This window comes from Silurus aristotelis (genome assembly GCF_946808225.1).
Source record: "Silurus aristotelis genome assembly, chromosome: 23".
NCBI classification, from domain to species: Eukaryota; Metazoa; Chordata; class Actinopteri; order Siluriformes; family Siluridae; genus Silurus; species Silurus aristotelis.
In genome coordinates, this window is record NC_139596.1 from 2,578,424 (window position 1) to 2,597,408 (window position 18,985).

General features: G+C 41.8%; 1 protein-coding gene across 5 annotated transcripts in view; it reads right to left on the bottom strand.

Moving 5' to 3' along the window:
* The window catches only part of unc5db (unc-5 netrin receptor Db), a 249,279-nt gene that overhangs the window by 95,863 nt on the left and 134,431 nt on the right, over positions 1 to 18,985 (bottom strand). Inside the window, exon 1 of one of the 5 annotated variants that reach the window (XM_083526368.1) lies at positions 7,593 to 7,776. The exons of the other annotated variants lie outside the window; for them this stretch is intronic. The gene's annotated coding sequence lies outside the window, so the exon portion shown is untranslated. Of the gene's footprint in view, positions 1 to 7,592; positions 7,777 to 18,985 lie in introns of those variants that run through there. 5 annotated transcript variants of the gene reach the window in all.

Sequence of the window (18,985 nt, forward strand, 5' to 3'; positions counted from 1 at the left end):
GAAATATCTCCCTTTGTCATTTGGTACATCCTATATAAAATATCTTCATTTGGTAAAATTTAAATAAACTATAAACTTCGAGTTGCAAACGGTGGCGTTGGAGATGGAGGCATTGGAGAAACAGATTCGCGAGCTGCATGTAAAGCATGACCGGCTGCGAGAGCGGAAAGCGGCGCTGGAAACATCCCGGGCGGACGCGCACTCATCCCAGGTAAACTCCCAGGTTGAACCTAACGCTCCCAGCACATCAACTCCGCGTGCTTCTATGCCCAGGCCCAGCGCACCTACAACTCCGGCACCGGTGCAACATGGACCCTGGATGCGACCGCGGCGGAAGAGACAAGCCAAGCCCCGATCGAGGACGTCTCCACCTCCACCACCGGCCTTCGAGATCTCGACCGAGAACCGCTTCGTCCCCCTCCGCGAGACGGAACGCGACACTGTTATTCTCGGAGATTCCATCGTCCGGCATGTCCGCGCTACCCGAGCTAAAGGTAAGGTGCACACTCGCTGTTTTCCTGGTGCTCGTGTTCTGGATGTCGCTGCGCAGGTACCCGCGATCCTGAACGAGAACTTCGGAGCGGTTGTTCTCCATGCCGGATCAAACGACACCAGGCTGCGGCAAACGGAGATCTTAAAGAGGGACTTCAGGATCCTGGTGGAGACGGTACGCAGCACATCACCCACAACGAGGATCATTGTGTCAGGACCTCTTCCCACTTACCAGCGAGGGGCTGAGAAGTTTAGTAGACTTTTAGCTCTAAATGAATGGTTACAGTCATGGTGTCGAGAACATAAACTTCTCTTTGTTAATAACTGGAACTGTTTCTGGGAGCGTCCTAGGTTCTTCCGCCCTGATGGCCTGCACCCCAGCAGAGTTGGAGCAGCAGTGCTATCAGATAACTTCTCTAGGATACTACACACCATCTGACTGGTAAGACATCAAGAAATCTTCAACTATAAGAACACGCATACTACAGACCAAATAGTTACAAGTTCACACACAGCCCAGTTTATAGAAACCGTATCTATTCCTCGTGTAGTAAAACCAAGAATTACATACACAAGATCCAGAAATAATCTTATTGCAGTTAAAACTGAAAAATGCCAGATAAACAAACACAACAAAGTTCTAAAGTTCGGTCTTTTAAACATTAGATCACTTGCACCCAAAGCACTGATTGTAAATGAGATGATCACAGATAATAATCTCGATGCACTCTGTCTCACTGAGACCTGGATTAAACCAGGTGATTATATGGGTCTAAACGAGTCGACACCGTCAGGATATGTTTATAAGCATGAGCCCCGTCAGACTGGTCGTGGGGGGGGGTGTAGGAACCATTTATAGTGCTTCTCTTAATGTTAGTCAGAGATTAGGATTCAGCTTTAAATCATTTGAAGTGCTCGTTCTTAAAATTGCACTTTCAGAGATGCATAGAAAACTCGCTCTGGTCACCGTGTACAGACCCCCAGGACCCTACGCTGATTTTCTTCATGAGTTTGCTTGTTTTCTCTCAGACCTCCTGATCAGCTTTGATAAAGTGCTGCTTGTAGGAGATTTTAATATTCATGTAGATGATGCAAACGATGCCCTAGGATTATCATTTGTCGATTTACTAAACTCTTTTGGAGTTAAACAAAACGTCACCAGACCAACCCACCGTTTTAACCACACACTAGACTTAATAATATCCCACGGAGCAGACGTCACTGATATAGATATTTTACCCCAGAGTGATGACATCACAGACCATTATCTCCTACTGTACACACTACCGGTAGAGCAGATTAACCGTGTTTCACCACGTTATCGACCTGGTAGGACTATTATTCCAACCACTAAGGACAGATTCATAAATAACCTGCCTGATTTATCTCAGTTTCACATTAAACCCATAAATGCTGATCATCTTGATGAGATGGCGAACAACATAGACCTTATCCTCACTAGCACTTTAGACACTGTTGCCCCCATCCGGTTAAAAAAGGTTCGAGAACAAGCACCTGCACCTTGGTATAATAGTCATACGTATGCCCTAAAGAGAACAACACGTAATCTGGAGAGAAAATGGAGGAAAACTAAATTGGAGGTATTTAGAATTGCGTATAAAGACAGTATGCTTAGCTACAGGCAGGCGCTAAAAGCTGCTAGAGCTAAACACCTGAGCAAACTCATAGAAAATAACAAAAACAATCCCAGGTTCCTTTTCAGTACAGTCGCTAAATTAACAACAAATCAGGGATCTGAAAAATGTGTTCCATCACAGTTTAGTAGTGAAGACTTTATGAATTTCTTCACTGAAAAAATAGATAACATTCGAAAAACAATTGTGGCAGTTCAACCTCTGACAGCATCTCCCGACACAATCGTACTTACAACCCCACAACTACACTGTTTTACATGTATAGGACAGGAAGAGCTGTATGATGCTATTATGAAAGCTAAATCAACAACATGTCAGTTAGATCCAATTCCCACTAAACTACTGAAGGAAGTGTTATATACAGCTGGTGAGCCTCTTTTAAATATTATTAACTCCTCACTATCGTTAGGTCATGTCCCTAAATCCCTCAAGTTAGCAGTTATTAAGCCCCTCATTAAAAAACCTAATCTGGATCCAAACACGCTATCGAATTACAGACCAATTTCAAATCTCCCATTTATGTCTAAGATTTTAGAAAAGATTGTCGCTGCCCAGTTATGTAACCACTTGCAGGAGAACAATATCTTTGAAGAGTTTCAGTCAGGTTTTAGGCCCCATCATAGCACAGAAACTGCTCTAGTTAAAATCACTAACGACCTGTTTTTAGCTTCAGACCAAGGCTACATCTCCCTATTAGTTTTACTAGATCTTAGTGCTGCGTTCGACACTATAGATCATGATCTTCTCCTCGATCGCTTACAGAATTACATCGGTATTCAGGGACAGGCATTAAGCTGGTTTAAATCCTACCTGTCCAATCGTTACCATTTCGTAGATTTAAATGGAGAGCTATCCAGGATAATGCTAGTAAATTATGGCGTGCCACAAGGGTCAGTTCTGGGACCCTGCTTTTTACAATATACATGCTTCCATTAGGAAATATTATTAGAAGGCATGGAATTAGCTTCCATTGTTATGCTGATGATACCCAGCTATATATTTCATCCAAACCAGGCGATACAGCTCAATTAGCTCGCATAACTGAGTGTGTTGAAGAAATAAGAGATTGGATGACCCATAACTTTCTGCTATTAAATCCTGATAAAACGGAGATTTTGCTCATCGGCCCAAAAAATAGTACACAGAAGCTCCAGCATCTCAGCCTGCATTTAGACGGTTGTTCTGTAACTACTAGTTCAACGGTAAAAGACCTGGGAGTTATTTTAGACAGCAACTTATCTTTTAAAAATCACATCACTCAAGTTACAAAAACAGCCTTCTTTCACCTTAGAAATATTTCTAAGCTAAGAAATGTTATCTATATCTGATGCAGAGAAGCTCGTCCATGCGTTTATGACCTCTAGAATAGACTACTGTAATGCATTACTAGGTGGATGTCCTGCATCATTAATAAACAAGCTTCAGTTAGTTCAGAATGCAGCAGCAAGAGTTCTTACTAGGTCAAGAAAATACGATCATATAACCCCAATCTTATCGTCCCTACATTGGCTTCCTATTAAGTTTCGAATAGACTACAAACTACTGCTACTCACTTATAAAGCACTAAATGGTTTGGCTCCCATGTATCTATCCAGTCTCTTAACACGCTACAATCCGTCACGCTCCCTGAGATCTCAAAACTCTGGGCTTCTAGTAGTTCCTAGAATAGCAAAGTCCACTAAAGGCGGTAGAGCATTTTCACATTTAGCTCCTAAACTCTGGAATAGTCTTCCTGACAGTGTTCGGGGTTCAGATACACTCTCCCAGTTTAAGTGCAGATTAAAAACATATCTTTTTAGCAAAGCCTACACATAACACACATCACACACATCACATCACAACCTTGTGCTCCAGAATATATGATTACATGCACATTATCAACTTGTGCTGTTAATATCATGAACAGCAGCTACGCTAATTCCTCTCCACTGCTTCTCTTTCTCTCCCCATCCCGAGGCTTCCTGAGGTTTGGCCAGCTCCAGTCACGTCCCACCTCGTGAAGATTACGGACCTATGGATGATCATGGAGAAGTAGATGCCGAGTGTTTAAAGGCCCTGGCATGGAGAAGCTGATGCTGGATCTATGATGATCACAAATTGTTCTGTATTGTTGAAAGATTTATGACCAAACTTTTGATGTCACCCATATGAGGATGGGTTCCCCTTTGAGTCTGGTTCCTCTCAAGGTTTCTTCCTCATATCATCTAAGGGAGTTTTTCCTTGCCACTGTCGCCACGGCTGCTCATCAGGGACAAACGCACACCATTCACCTTCACTGTTGTTTTCTGTAAAGCTGCTTTGAGACAATGTCTGTTGTGAAAAGCGCTATACAAATAAACTTGACTTGACTTGACTTGACTATACTGCTTTGTCAATTGGCACATCATTTATTGAATATCCCACTTCATCATTTGGTACATCCTATATAGAATACTCTATATATATCCATGTGTCATTTGGTATATCTTAATATCCCATTTCAATTGATCAATCTTGCATGGATTATTAACCACCACTCTTTTGTTAAATTCCATGTAGAATATTTCCCTTTTGTCATTTGGAATACCTCCCTGCTTCTCTTTGTGTATCTTATATGGAATACATATATCGAATATGTCATTCAGTATATTTAATGTGGGATACTTTATTTCTGCTAGTGAATCACCCTTTATATCCCATTTGGAATATATATCATTCTTCATATGGCTTATAATATATGTGATATCAGATTTTGTCATTTGGCATATCCCCGTTTGCTTGGTATGACCCACATGATATAATCATTTGGTATTTCTTATATGTAAAGGCAACAGACTGCAATTAAAACCTATGGATATTTTAGAACTTGGCCGGGTTTTACCCCAAGTATCTGCCATTCGCTTGTTGGAAATACTATATTTAGCTGGGTGTGATATCTTAGACAGGGGTCAACGCTTCGCCCCATTAAGCAACTTTCTCACTATAATCTCGTTTATGAAGAACAGGTTCTCCGCATTTACAAGCAGTGAGTCTGACTTATGATTTTCATTAAAAGATAAGCGAGAGGCAGCACTTTACAACACTATCGTGCTTCTCGTTCTTATGTGCGCACAAAAGCTTTGATGGACATCGTTTCCTCTGAGTACGGCTAGAAAAGTAATTAGCTGCCGCTGAATCGGCTGTGATTGGACAAGTTCTGTACAAAGGCCACCATTCCAAATAGTGCTACTCAAACTGAGTATCCCATTACAACCTTTAGTCACATGTTCATGTTCAAAATGATTATTAGTGCCAGTTAGCTAGCCAGGGATCAGTTTGCTGCACCTGTGTCCTGGGGGGTATTGGGTTTCTCAAATCTAGCCCTAACTTTATCTGTAATGCGACCGATGCTAAAGAGCGCCGTTTTCCTGACTGCGTCTGATGAAAAAATAGGGACTGTAAGTCAGGAGCGAGGCGGTCCAAGCTAAATCTACTTGTTCGGCGCAAAAGTGAGGTGGCGTTTTAGCTTGCAGGCTGGCACACAGAAGCGTGATGAAAATACATAAATAAAGCCCAAACAGCGTGGCGCTAGCTGGCAGCGATCTTGCCGCTGAATTATGAGGCTCAGGACGCGGGGCAAGAAATAAGACGCTGGCATTAAAATAACCCGAGCAGGCAGTATTAAGCCTCGTGCATTCGCCGCCTCCGATTATATCATAATTGTACGTCTAGGGTCTCGATGAATTATTTAATGCATGATGGGTTCAATTCTTTTTGTCCAAGTCCTTGTCTGGAAAAGCTTAATTGGAAATTACACACTTTTGAACACGCGTTGAATAATTTCCCAGAGACAATGTTGCTTCTCAATTTGTCAGAAAACAAAAATGTCTCCTGCACAAATGGGAATGAAGTCGAAAGACAGATCCAAGCAAAATAAAACCAAAAAAAAAACAAAGAGCTGGCAATCAATTAACTGCCTGCCCACTTCAGTTTCTGCTTCTTTAATGAAAAAAAAAAAAACCTGGGGAGATCAAACCACTGTATCGGCTGAACTGTACTGTCAGAATGCAGCCTTGTATTCGGTGAACAAATTAAGTAGCGCAAATCGAATTAGCTCACTGAGCATATGCTGAAGTTTGACAGATTTGTGCGAAAGCTTTTATTTCTTTGGACTGTCACTCCAAAACCGGCATCAACGAGCCAACCGTGTAAAACCACAGTCTTGCATTAATTTGACCGAATCACACAAAGAAAAAAACACCTTTCTTTATAATTTCGCATTGTATTTATCCCATCCAAAATGTATTCTGTTATTTCAATAAAGGTAGAAATCACAGGCTACACGGCAAGCCATTAAAGCCCCTCTTTTTTTTCCCCGCAGAAATGAGATCGGATCGGAAGGGTTTAATGGTGAAATCCTACACATGACTGATGGGGTTATAAACGTTATTGAGACGCCGGCGCCGAACGTGACGCTTGCTTAACTATCAGCTGCTTTAATGGCCTTTCAGCATGCCTCGCTTCTAATGAATCTATCAAGCTCACCAATGGACTGTGACTAATTACGATATGCTAATCGACAAACGGAAGCACGAAAGAAAGAAAAAAAAAGATTCGTTTTGAATTATTTTCTCATGCGTTTTATTAGATACAAATCTTTATTTCTTTTCCGGATATTGATTAATAGGCAAGCTGTAATTGTGTCTTCGATGCGACGGCGTGTTCCGGATCGGTGTGGGGAATTCGAATGTTGATCTGATGTGATGGCTCTGACAGGGCATCGTGCATCTTTGGAGAACGAGCGAGTCGTGCGCTGACAGCCGGACTGACGCTCAGACAGATCGGCGTAAAGGATCGCCTGAGCGTTCAGGTGTACGCGACGAGCTATTCGTCTTATTCAGGCACAGCGCTGCGTGAAAGTCAGACCTCGACACCACAATATATTCATACGGCCGGGTAAAGCGTGCGAGTACAAAGTAGAAATGACAGCAAGGGTAACGTTGTACATCAAGCTTGTTATTCTTAATGCGAGACAAATCATAACGTAGGTATGGAGTCGCAGTGTCTCTTATGCTCCCTAAACGTGAGATTGGATGGAATGAGATATAGATTTCCTATGAGGAACCCCTTAAACCCCTTCCCTCGTCATAATCCTGCTCCTGATCATAACCTCTGATGCTTCTTATGCTAGCCACGGACTATCAGGTTTCTGGCCACGAGCTTCAGCATCGTCTTTAGATCGCCCCTAAACTCAGTTGTGAGTTTATGACAAGCTACAGGGAAAGGTCTGTGATATGTTGGCATATATTGTATCCTCCTATGTAAGTAGGCAGTTTTTGGTCACCAAAAATTTCCTACCAGTTCACTTTTTTATAGGGAACAGAAATCCGAAGATACAAACAGCACTGACCACAACTCCATTTGTGCATTGACTAAATTTTTTTCTCCCCCTTTTTTTCCCATCCCGACAATTCAAAACAGCATTACCATTCAAGAGCTGTAATTTCCTGCTACTCACATAATCCACCCACCCTCTGCAGGAATGAAAGGGTTTTAAAACAGGGAGTGAGCTGGGAGTGAGCGGGCAGTGCCATGGCCCAGCAGGCCATTACTGCAGAGAAATAGCTGCTCTGTGTGCGTGTGTGTGTGTGCGTTGCGCTAACGCTAGTATGCTGTGCCGCAGCTGTTCTATTTCTGCTGGGAAGCACAAATCCAATATGGCTGCCACCACACGGTCCACTGGCCAGTGAAAAAAAAAAAAAAAAAAAAAAACGTTCTGATTGGCGTTTGTGACAGAGGGCCTTGTGTTTGACCGGTGCGATGGCCAGAGGCTGAGTGTGCCAACACTGTAATCAGCCAACTCTCGACTATCGAACATGTCATGCAACACTGCCTTTTTTTTTTTTTTTTCTCTCCCTCTTGCTCACCCACTCACTGATCCATTCCCTCGGTGAGTCCCTCATCCATTTATTTCAATACGTTCCCCCGCCTTTTTATTTGTCCGCCTAATGTGCATTGTTCGCATAACTGCCTTGCAAATGAGCATAAACCCAGATCCATACTTGACGTGGCCTAATTTCTTTGTTCATTAAACATGTGCTAATTAGTTATGGATAATCGGTTTTCCGAGGTAAGACAGGGTTCTCTCTTATTAGCCCATTTGTTTAGGACCATTAGTGTAAGCTGGCCGGATTCTGCAGCCTTCACTCAGCAGCATGCCGTAGTGGGAAACGCAGAGGCTTCAAGCATACATACGCTGCACTGTACAATCTTTTTAAACAATTAGAAACATGGATTGATCTGGTTCTGCCTGTCCATTTGTCTCTATAACAGTCTGCTAAGGCTTTCTAGAAGAATCCAAGCTTATTCAGACTAAAGAACATTGGTGAGGTCAGGCTCTGGTGATGAACGAGAAGGCCTGGCTTGCAATCAATGTTTCAGATCATTCCGAGAGGTGCTGAGGTTGTGGTCGGGGCTCAGTGCAGGTCACTGGAGTTTGTCTACAGTGAATTTATCAAGACCACATCTCTACCTATTGTGCACAGAGTCAAGGTCATGCTGAAACAAGCAAGATCCTTTCCGAAATGTTTCCACAAAAGCTGGAAACATGCATGAATCAAAAATGTACCTGGAGGCTATAACATATCCGGCCCTACCATATCCTAACTTGCCATACCCTACTATTGTCCTACCACACCCTACGGTATCATACTTTCACCATACCCTACCACGGCTCGACTATACTCTACCATTTCCTACCTTACCCATATCCTACCATAACCAACCATACCATATTCTAACATACCATACCATATCCTACCTTACCATACTCTACCCTACCACATCCTACAGTTCTCTACTATGGCCCCATCATATACTACCATACCTTAGCCCACCAAAGCCCTACCCCTTCCCTACCATAATTCCACCATATCCTACAATACCCTCCCCAGACCATTCTCTCTCCTTAACCCGCACTTTACAGTTGGCATTACATTTTCAGCTCCCTCTGCCAGATCTAGATTTATCCATCCGCCTGCCAGGGAGTGAAGCCTGATTCAGCACTCCAGGGAACATTTCTCTACTGCTTTAGAGTCCAAATTATGATGTATAGTCATATTCGGGTTAGCTTGCAGCTTCTCGGCCATGGAAACCTATTTCATGAAGCTCCTGAAGCAAATTTCCGTTGCCTATGTTGCTTGGAGCAAGTTTGGACTATTGCAGTGAGCCAGGACAGCACTGGGTCTTTCAGATAACGGTACAAATTCAAATGCAGAAGCACAGGTACAGTACCTACCCCATAACTCCTTGTTGTGGTGTTATGAGGCTCCTTTACATATGTCCAATTTAAAGTAACTTAAAATGCCTCAGAATGACTCTATGAGGCAGGGAGTATCAAATAAACTAGCACCCAGGTGCATATACGGTATTTTAATACAAACAAGTGCATCCACCATACTTAATGTGTTCCTAACTCTTTTTCCTTGCTGTAGAGAAACTTAATAAGCCCACGTCTTCCCACACAGCACATAATCAAGAAGAACGAGAGAAATGGAAAGAACTTTCATATCGTAAAGCAGAATTACAAACTGCGTGTGTGCGCCGAGGTGATTAAAAAGAAAAACGCAGCATGTACAGCAACTCAAACTATCCGCAGGATCTCCCAGAACGGGGGGCGCTCGCTCGAAAAGTCCGAGGCACCAAGGCTGAGAACGTTGTTCAAGGAGAAATAAACAGCACGCGCTTGCTAAACGTGGGCTTCAAAGGCAACTTAGCTGAGGCAAGCCTTGAGAAGCTTCACACACACGGTACGGTACGTAAGCCGAATCTTAAACGGTCCACTTGCCTGGTCCTCTGATGTGCCAGAAGAGCCGAGTTTAATCCTGCAGGAATTAGAATTGTGAGGGGAAAAAAAAAAAAGCCACGCCTCAGCAACTTGAGGGGATTTTAACAGGAAGTGCTCTTTCCTCAGAGACTTACATACACATAGTCAATGTAAAAAAAAATCAAAAATGTTTTTCAGGATTGTATAACCCAGCATGAAGACAGGACGATTCATTTAAAAAAGCTAGACTGTGACTAAACTTTTACTTAAGTAGATCTTTCCAGGAGGATCGCAGGATGACACAGAACTCATTTTCAGATTTATCTAAAACATTTTAAAGTCTTTTTTGTAACAAATGTATTTTTCTTAGCTGAAAGGTCACTTCCATTATGTATCCTAGTGTTTAAGTGATTTTTTTTTTTTCGGTTTTGGAAAAATTATGCAAAGGGGCGAAAGAATAAAGAATATTACTTCTAAAAAAAAAACTTCCCAGTTGTCTTGATGTAGCTATCTAGGAGGTGGTATCAGTTTCAAGACCAGCTCTATTTACAAAAAAAGTACTGTATTTATCTAAGTTTACACACCATCAACTTTAAAATAGTCCCCTTGCACAGCAGTACAGTTCCCGCAGAGTTCCTGCCACTTCTGTAATGTGTCCTGAAAGTCTTCTTTTTTTCAAGCAATTATGTGATTCATGTTGGATCTCCGCAATGGTGTCAAAATGGCAACCTTTGAACTGGATCTTCATCTTTTTTAGGGGTTTGAGCTGAAGGTCTTCCTGGTCTCTCGTTATCTTCCAGTGATGTTCTTCCGCTCTTAAAGAGGGCGTGTCACTCAAAACACCTCGTACGACTCGTTGAAGCATCGCCGTATGTCAAATGTATTTCAGGTCAAATCTCTCTTTGTTCTAACAAGGTCGAAAACTTTTGATATCACCACGTATCTCAACTTCGAGCCAACATGGAAGTCAGGTTCATCTACACTGCTGTTTAAATTTACCTACTCAGGAGGCTCAGACACAACAGCATCGAGGCTGTCCACTTTTTGGCCTTGGCAGCGATTATACAGGGTAATAAAATGAATAAAAAATAAATCACTATGACTTGATAACCACTTACTGTTTGCTCATTTAAGAAAAGGTTTTTTTCTCCCTGAATCAATTCCATAAGCCGCAATCGTGGCTGGCCTCTGGCTTTTGGCTTGGCATTTGGATGAGGTTTTATTGTGCACTAGAAAGTAATGACATCCCTGCCAAATTCGCTGTGTGATTAAAGTCCAATTGGCACGTGCATGGAAACACATTGCTGATTTTCAGACACGGATGCACAGCAAGGCTGCACTGTCCGAAGTTGCCTAGACCCAAAAAGAAAATCCTCAAAACTTGTGCAAAGCAAACTTGCTTTACAATATGCGTGAAAGGGGCAATTTATTCTGCCAGAGTTCAGAAAGGTGGGTTGCTGGAAAAAAGCCTGGCTGATTGGTTGTAATGAGAAACCTCTTTGAACTTGATCCAGCCTCTGAAGTTGCTGCATTGATGACATGAACCTGTCCAAGTGTTTCAACAGGGCTCTCGGGATTTTAAAAAAAAAAAAAAAAAAAAGATAAAAAAAAAAAGGAAATTTAGCTTGATCCTTCTGATGGTATAAATGGATTCTTGAAGGCCTGATGGACAGCCGTAATGGGTTTAAGGTTCTCACTTACTCATCCAGCTGATAGTTGGATTGTCAGTTTCTTCTGGAAGCTTCCATGCAATCGCAAACTGAATGAGCTCGGTGTGTCGGATGAAAGCTGGTGCAAAAGAAGGGATAAATCCGAGTGGCACTCATTGAGTGGACTTCATGAGGGGAAAGATGAAGGTGAACCATGACAGGAAGCCACACACACACATTTTATATATATATATATCCATGTACGAGTTTTAAATGATGCCCTTTGAGCTGGAAGAGTGCCCACTTGTGAGTTTATATTTTCCCCATTTATCTCCTTTATCCTTCACTTGTAGTACATTACACACAAACACACACACACACACACACACACACACACACACACATTTAATGAGAATGGAAAAGTTTTGGCGCGCAAGTAAAGCAAACATCCATCCCCCTGGAGATTAGAGATAATTGGCCGATCCATTCGATATGGCGTCAGCACTGTATCGTAAAATCTGTAATTGGAACTGAAATTGGAAGAAAAAAAAAAAACAAAGCGGTCAACTATTTGTAAACGGACAAGCGCTTAAGAGGGAAATGCTATTTATAGAGCCGTTTTTGTGCGATCGATAATCTGCAACGTGACACTTGACCTTTCGAATGCTGGACGTGGTTTCAGGGAAGCAGATGACCCCGATGAGCTGCGCTCGAGTTAATAACGTGGCAGCAGAACACCCTCGCGCCTCGCCGGATCCGCCGGGCCCTCCAAAATATTCCGGCTCGCTTTTGATTTTTGCTGGAGCACGCGTCGGGCTGCCTGCCGCCGTTCCAGACAGTTACCCCTCATTTGCAACACTTCGGCTTGTAGGAGACGGAGCCCAGCTTCTTTCAATCAATCTGTCAATCCGTCAGGACGAAACGTCAGTTAAAGCGCTCGAGGGAGATATTGCGTTTCACTCCGCCCACCTGCTTTGTGGGTGTTGGGAAAATAATATGCCTTAGGACATTGAGAAACGTTAAGTATACAGCATTACACTCTGTGAAAAATAACAATACAAGGGATAAAGATGTCGGGGTGTTTCAGGAAAACTATCAGCACGCATTAATTTTCTCTTTCACTTTCATATAATCATCCAATTCGAAGCTCCTCGCTAACCACGTGAGTGGGTGCCTGCTAACGTAAAGATTTTTGAAGAATGTTTTTTCTTCGAAATCTTTGGTGCTTCGCTCAGCGCATTTCGGTCCTCGTTGAAATTTTGCCGGCCTTCGCAAAAAAATAAAAATAAACACTGTACCAATCAGTTTCTGTCACAAAAGCAAGTCGAGCGGCGCCAGAAATATCCGTACTAGATATAATCATAAAGCTTTAACTACTCGACTGTTGTGTTTGTTATCAACGCTCTCTCTTTATATCTCCTAAATCTCAGTATTTTAAAGGAGTTGAAAAGGAGTCGATCACTACATCTAATGTGAAGCACGGTGGTGGAGGCATGCTGATACATAAACATGAATAGAGATCGGTACAGGACTAAAACTTGGATGAAGATGGACACAAAGAAGTGTGTGGAAGATCTGCTGTAATGCTCTGACCTCAACCCTATTAAACAACTTTTGGAATGAATGTGAATGCTGACTGCACCTCTTTTGGCACATCACAAACACACCCCAGAATCTAGTAGTATATACTCCCAAAAGAGTGGAGGTTATTATGAAATTATAAAATATAAATGGGGACTAAACGTGAAATGGGATTTTCAGAAAAACGTAGCAAACCTATTCTCGGGTCCATACATTGTAACAGTGTCCTCGGCAATCTAGTGATTAAATCCCAGAGAAAATCTAATGACAAAGCTGGGAATAAAGAACTAACTGAATATGTGCCTGTGCTTTTTCCCCCCCATATTTATAAATTACAAACTCAAACAGTGCTGTGTGTAAATGAGAAGTGGATATATGCGCTTGTAGTATATTAAATATCAGGGAACTTATTTCCCCCTCGCAGTAAATGTGTTTAGTAAAATGGAACCTCATATCTGTAAAAACAACGTTACTTTTCCTTGCTTGTTTTTTAAAAAATCGATTCACTATTAGTTATAGATTATGTGGCTCGTCTGCCCTGAGTACGAGCTGTTACCAAAGCAATGTGTTATGTATTGCGTGTAATGATAACGCCTTTCGGAGAGGACGCAGCTGATTGTGGCTGCCCGGAATGAAGAGCTTTATTCGTATAAGGACAACTCTGAAATAAAGCTAAAGGGACAGACTCTTTAACCTGTATTTTTCCAGTTGATTGACAAAAAATGTAGGAGAAAGAAAGCCTCCACTCCAGTGCAACTCCTTCAGGGATGTATTTAATAATGTTACTCTAGTCAAGCACATTTATTATGGTGCATACACTTGATAAAAGTCAATAAACAACTGCCAGGCTGAATTTGTTGCTGTGTGATCAGGTAGACTCTTTGTAGCTAGCTAGCGTGCCATTAGCATTAGAAAAAGAATGCACAAAAAAAGGCCCCAAATGAAACGACAATGATTAGCTGGTTTTTTTAATGCTTGGCTCTAACACACAGTATGAAAATACATGGATTTTTGAGGACCAATTGCTTTCATAGACATAAGACAGTGACTAATGTTTCCACAATGAATCAGTCCTCACTACCACTCAGTCCTTACTATCGTTCACGACTACCTGATTCTTAAAATCACTCATGATAGATAGTCCGGAATATCACTTGGTGCGCAGTCCTCACATTTACTTTGTCCTTACTACTGTCTAATCTTTACAGTCCCCTGGTCCTCACAATCACGCTGTCCTCACTATCCATTTCTTAAAAAAAAAAGTTGTGTTTTTATAGCTTAAAATCTTGTTTGCTCTGATTGGTCAGAAGGTGTTGAGTAATTTTCTATAACAGCACAAATACGTTTCAATCGGGGGCTCACAACAACAAATGTACGTATAAACCGCAAAAAAAATGAGGTGTCATTCTTGAGGTGAAGCTTGCGCTTCATCACGTCACTGAAACGTATATATGTTTCTTATAACTGTACACCCCTAACAGCGAGTGTGACTCCGTTGCTGCCGTTTTAAAGGCTGTCGATACGGAACCCATTGCATGAGATGAATAATTGATAGGTGAAATCTTTTTCAAACAGCTGGCTTTTGTTCAGCAGCACTTTATTTCTCAGATTCCAATATGAGGATTTTACCTTCCCCACCCAAAAAAAAAAAAAAAAAAAAAAAAAACCCTGCTATAATACTCACGGAATGAATCTGTTCGTTGTTCACTTTGTGCGAACACGTTTAATGTCTTGTGACGGTAATTCGAAGTGACTAGACTGCTCTAATAATCCTAAATCTCTTTCCACATGCACTTCTTGCTCATTTCTGTTCAATGGCGCGTCGGGAAACTCGTCGAGGTCACATGACAGCATGGAAGATTAAACCTTTAAAGTGACAGGAGCTGTTTGTGGGTCCAGGGCTCTTATAACTACATAGCTTTTTTCTATCGGCAGTGCTGAATGATGATATGCTTGGAGGTGAATGGCTAAATATTAAACCGAGATTAAGTGACTTAGCCAAGTCCAATCATCTTGACTTATGAATATGAGACTTGCTGGAAGAATTCACGCAGCGTCACCATTCAGAAATAAATGTGTTTCCGAATACATGGGCCATGAATGAATAGAAGTAAAGTAGGTTAGTTCAAACTCTTTTCAATTCTGTGAAACTAGACGGATTTTGCCGAGCAATCAGACTGCAAAGTCAAGCTCTGCTGCCCTGATCAATGAGAGAAACACTGCATGCCTCCCTTTCTTCCTTTCCTTTCAGGTTGTGTGTATGTTTAAGTGTGTGCAAATGTATACACACATTTTTAACCCTTTTTGCAATAATCAACATGCACAACCACTGGGGCATAATAGAAATAAATAAAAAGATTGAAGGTCAAAACATATGTAGACATTTTATGAAGATCTATTTGTCATGATAGTCATTAGACTCCCGTATGCGAACATTAACCATCATCATTCGTAATACAGCATTTAAATCACAGTTGAATGAGTATTAAATGTCCTCACAATCACCTGGTCCTTACAAAAATAAGGAAGATGGACAGTATTTATTCAACAATCTAAAAAGGGTAAAGGTAAAATGTCTTTTTACTTTTTGTCACATGTACATTAGAGCATAGTGAATTCTAGGCATATCCCAGCGATGTTAGGAAGCCGGGGTCACAGCAAAGGGCCATAATTCAGGGCACAAAGCATGAAGGGCATTTCTTTAAGGGCCAATAGTGGCAGCTTGGCAATACCAGGGCTTCAACCCCTGATCTTCCGATCATTAACCCAGAGCCCTTCCTTATGATTTCTGCAGGCAGGTTTAGCGTATTTGTTAGCTACAGTAATCATTATGCTAATGGAAGGTCCTTATAAAAACAAGAGTTTTATAAGCATGTGTATATACTGCTTTTGGGCTTCGTGAGAACCAAAAAAGACCAACTATATTCAAAATCATAAAAAATCATTTTCAGATTTTTTGACAATAGCCCATTTTTCATTATCACCCTGTCCTCACTATCACCCAGTCTTCCCGATCACTTGGTCTACACAATCATCCAGTCCTTACAAATCAACCGTGCCTCACAATTACCCGATCCTAACTATGACCCAGCTTTCATAATCACCGGGTCCTCATTATTACCCAGGCTTTTCAATCACTCGGTCCTGACTATAACCCGATCCTACAAATCACCCAGTCCTCACTATCACCCAGTGCTACAATCACCCAGGCCTCTCAATCACCCGGTCCTCACTTTCAAATGTTTTTAAAAAATTTATGTTTTATTAGCTAAAATACTTTCTATTATCTTCCCGTGGGCTCACCACCTGCAGGAGGGACCGTAAGGGACGGTGCTGTGAGGATTGGGCAGCAGTCGAAGGCGGGGTCCTGCTTAGACTGCTGCCCCCGCGACCCGGATTACGGATAAGCGGGAGAAAGTGAACGATCAACTTTCTATTATTTATTAAAGCAATTATTCACATTATGCCAGTGAAAGGTTGTTAGAAGCACCAGCTCATTTTATAGCCCAAAGATTTACTTATTGTTACTAATTTAATGTGCTTCAGTTCTCATGGAAAGTCTTCACAAGGCTTGTATGTTTATGGGGTCAACTAAAGGTCATTACTTGCTTCTCCTTGAAAAACTAGAAAATAGAAAAAAAAGTTATGTCTCTTCTTCAGTAAAACACAAATGTGGTGTACTAAACTACTTTATTTCAATAACAACCCTATATCCATATAACCCTTTAACCTTGTAATATGACCTTGTCTCTTAGGGAGGTGGAATGAATGTATTGCTTACATCATTTTATTTTTTGTAAAAAAGTGCATATATATATATAATGTGTGTGTGTGTATATTTGTATTTGAAGCCATGACTGATGCCTGCCATCTAAACTCAGGGTCTTCATCAGTCACTGGTTTATCTGACCTTGGTAGGTATCCTGTTTCTCCCACCTTGAGACAAATAGCATCTCGCCCAGTTTAGACCTGAAGCGCTAAATGATGTGACACCACCTGCCTTATCACCCACACTTCCTGTCAGGGTGTCAAGGCGACAGTCAGTCGGGCAGTCAGCCCTCTGAACACTCGTTTAAGGCTCCATGTGTGTGTGTTTGTGAAAGGTAATGCATGGTGCAATAAGACCCTAGCCTGGCCAATATGGAAATAACATTGTAAATATGTAATATAGATAAGAAATTGGATGGGTTTTTCGCTAGAGATATGTACGCTTGGCTTTTTTTTTCTCCAGAAAAGCATGGCCCTGAGCTGAATCAGCCAAGTGTGACTCACTGCTGGATATTGCAAAATGACATGAAAATCCCACCAGGTGCAATATTACGCTTTCAAGCAATGCTTTACAGAGGGAAAAAATGTCTTCATAAGGGTCCGTCATGAGCGCTTGATCAAATGGGTCATCTTGGCAAAAACATCGAAGGACAAAATAACACCGGATTGACGTTTCATGCGTAAAAGAGGTGCAAACGGCGGAAAGGGGGGCTACGGTGGCAAGCAAATTGGTGTATGAGGTAAAGGGGAAAAAAATAGACTCGAGATAGCTACCGTTTCTCGGAAGACCTGATGAAGGCTGAAATATTAAGAGCGAGGCCAATCGACATTTGCATGAAGCGAGAGCTGATTAACAACCCTCTGGGCTTCGGACCAAATCGGCCTGAGTGAGTCCATAATCATTAGCGGGAATGTGTGTAAAGCAGGAGAGACGGCCTGGCCGTGCACCGTGGTTGATTAAACTGGACCTTGTGGACAAGAATTGTCTTTATGGACAACATTGAGAAAACCGACGCTCGGCTGTGTGGATAAAACCTGGTGGGAGGTGTTGGTATTGATTAGGCTGATAATCCCATATCCCTGGAATTGGGCAGAGCACTACACAAGCTAAAAGTCAATAGAGAAAATGCGAATGGTCAAGACACATGCACCATGTTTACTTCGAGTTAGCCTTATACGATGAAGAACCTTCAAAAACACATCAGAGATCCTTCACGGTAGTTTGAGCTGCCTATGCTAGTAATTAGCATGATGTCGTTGTTACTAAAGAATCTGAATCTCATGCGGGGAAGACCAGCGGGGAAAAAAAAAACGAACGTACGGAATTCTAATTAATGAGGATTCTACGAAACTGAGGCCCAGAGCGAATTTTATCGATTTGCTAATTGTTTCGATTGGATAAAGCCTGTACGCGGTCAGTGTGTTGTGGCGATGCAAAGAATAATTTGGCAAACGATGTCGCTTGCATGCTGGGGTTAGAGACTATGTTCTGCTTATATCGTTAATTATGTTTTATCACCACTGGTACAATACTTGCTCTGCAGGGGAAACAAGGGGGCTTTCTTGGCAGGGGCACAAGTGAGGTGTTTTTACACTCGATGTGGATTCATAAATCAGTCACACCGCTGTTTTTTTTCAGCGTTAGACCCAGGCAACCAAGAGAACCAGCAATGTTATAAAAAATATAATTAGGAGATACTTGAGGACGAGTCTATTTTAAACAACGTGTATAGCAATATTTATTTTGGCTAACAAACTCTTGGCAAAAAAAACAGCGAGGTAACACACTATTTTGGTTGAAGACCTCAAATCAACCACACGATTCTTACATTGTGACCCAGACTCTATGCTTTCTTTATCTGAGTAAGAAATTATTATTAGTAGTAGTACTATCGGGTTTCATTGCTTTAGTTCCCCCGGTTCCTGACCCGACCCGACCCTTGTTGTACACTTTATTTGCGCTCGTGTGTACGGGGCCCTGGTGTTTTCTTGTGTGGATCAGTATCTTCGGAGGCCGATATTTCATTCCACTGTATAGCTGAAGATGGATAGGAGGA